The sequence below is a fragment of the Macaca nemestrina genome, chromosome 4 (genome assembly GCF_043159975.1).
Source record: "Macaca nemestrina isolate mMacNem1 chromosome 4, mMacNem.hap1, whole genome shotgun sequence".
NCBI lineage: Eukaryota > Metazoa > Chordata > Mammalia > Primates > Cercopithecidae > Macaca > Macaca nemestrina.
The window spans coordinates 162,443,228-162,445,768 of NC_092128.1; the positions used below are offsets into that span (position 1 = coordinate 162,443,228).

The 2,541-nt window shown below is 32.5% G+C and overlaps 1 pseudogene; it reads left to right on the top strand.

Moving 5' to 3' along the window:
* Window positions 1–653: 653 nt before the first annotated feature.
* LOC112429634 (protein SREK1IP1 pseudogene) lies at window positions 654–1,110 on the top strand (annotated as a pseudogene).
* The last annotated feature ends 1,431 nt before the right edge of the window (window positions 1,111–2,541 follow it).

Sequence of the window (2,541 nt, forward strand, 5' to 3'; positions counted from 1 at the left end):
AAAACTTTATTAAGTACATCGGCAACACAAACTGATTTGCTACTGTGCGATCCTTAGTCTGCTGCTCATCTGCGATGCCTTAACCAGCTCATTAAGTCTGCTAATGTTTGCAGCCATGTTCCTGGATCCTCTTTCTTGATCTCCTTTTCTTCTGGCTTCACAGAACAGAGAATGACTCAAATTATTGTATGGACAATAAATAATTATTTTTTAATATCAGTTTGGACAATAATTGAAATCGGAAACTACCAGGAATTAGGTTATTGAAACAGATTTGGTGTTCATTTTTATTCACTGGAAATCTGCTTCATTTTGCAGGTTTCCTGAGGTTGTACTTGTTAACCTGCTCCAAACTTTTTGCTAAATATCCCAGAGATGGGAAGTGCTTAGTTCTGAACCTTTTATAAGTTATTAGGATCTGGGCAATTTCTCTTAGAGAGACAGCTGAGAATAGTTACATACTGTGAAGTACACATTCATAAAATTAACATATGATTTGCATGATTTACTTACTGTAGTTGCTCTTTTTTATAACATAAAATTCAAGTTTAGAATTTCATTTTCACCTTGAAATTAACAATAATTATTCACTATTCCCAACACTACATGTTAAAAGCAGAAAAATTGATCCAGTGAGCCCTCTTACCACCGTCATGGTAGTCCCAGGTTGCAACAAGGACAATGTCAGAGCAGGCTGTAAAAAATGTGGCTACTCTTGTTACTTGACTTTTGAATGCCACAATTTTCTCTGAGTAGACCCTAAAAGGGACATAGTTTTGGATGTCATCAGTACAAGTAGTGAAGACAGCGATGAAGAGAATGAAGAACTGAATACATTGCAGGCATTACAGGAAAAAAAGAATAAACGAACAAGAGGAAAAGAAAAAAGAAAAAAGCAAAGAAAAAATCAAATTGGAAAAAAAGAAAAAGGTCTTATCCAGTTCCACTGAAAAGAACACTTCAAAAGAAACAAAAGTATCAGAAGAAATAAAAGAAAAAAGAAAAAAAGAGTAAATCAATAAAGGGAAACGTCACAAAAAGGAAAGAACAAAGAGAAAAAAGAAAAGGCATTCTTCTACCCCTAAAAGTTCTGAATTCTCCAGAAAGTAACGGATACTTTCGCTTAAACCATTACATTTAAAAATTTGTTTTTAAAACGTGTTTGCCTTTCCTTGGAATTTGCTATATATTATGTTTTGCAATAAACCACGGCCTTTTCCATATAGACATTTTTTGTATGTGGGACCATTATCCCTCTGTTAATGTATTTTTAATATGCTATGACTGTAAAGTATTAAATCAATCTTGTTACTTGATAGTGATGCCCCAAGTATAGCTATTTGTATGTACTAAACACATCATTTTTGGTATCTATGTCTCTGTGTTTTTGGCTACTTAATAAGTTGATTGTAAAATGGCTTTACTACAGTTAACACGAGTCATCTTCCTAGCAGTTAATGAGTATTGCTGAACAGATGCCCACCTCACAGTGATGAAGCTAGGTAAGGGGTAATGTTTTGCTCTTGACACAGATAAATTTAATAGTTTTATATACTAAAATATAATATCTTTTAAGCTAGTAAAAAATAGAAACATTGTTTCTTTTAAATGAATACTACACAGAGTACTACGTATCAACTAAGAGTAGATATTGTACAAAGTCATATGGGATACTAAGATGATTAAAACACCGATATTATCTGCGTAAAGATATTTGGAGCCTAGAGACATATACGATGCTATATGATATTAGTATTCATTCACTATGGTTCATTGTGTGGATGTTTCTTTCTTACTGCTGTGATCTATGGAAGAATAATGAAACAGAGTACTGGAGAGTAAGTGATAGTAAAAGATATATGAGTCATGCAGGTGGGTGGAAGAGAGAAAGAGACAAGAAAAGAGAAAAGAATAGAAGTAAAGAAATAAAAACAAATTAAAGCTGAATATCACAGGATTAAAAACACAACTCCCATTGACTAAAACAGCAATATATGCAAAGATAAACATAAACACACCTAATTTATTTTGGATTTCGGGAGAACAGCAGGCTGGTAAATATAATGGGAGACAAAGATTGTATACCCAGCCAAGTTATCTTTCTAGTATCAAGATTATAGAAGCATATAAAAGACCACAGACAACAACAACAAGAAGACATTTTAAAATGCAGAACTCAGAGCATTCACTGGTTCTCTGAGATTCCACAATTCTCTCCTGTGGAATTTATAACAAAGATGACCTTCACCTAAAGAAGACATAATTTAAGAAACATTGGCAAAAGGATTAATAGTTGGCATTTATGTAGTTAAAAATAGTCCCAAAATTTGTTTAAAAAGTGGATACATGGATAGAAGAAAATATACAAATATTATGCTTTGACAGAGAAGAATCTATATAAGAAAAAAGGAAGATAAGAAAAGCAAAAAAGCAGATTAATCTCATTATCCGATATAAAGAAAATAAATGGCAAATAGTGCAATTAAATCTGGATAATCAGGTATTAAAAGGCTAAATGAGAAAATAGGAACTTAAGGGCAA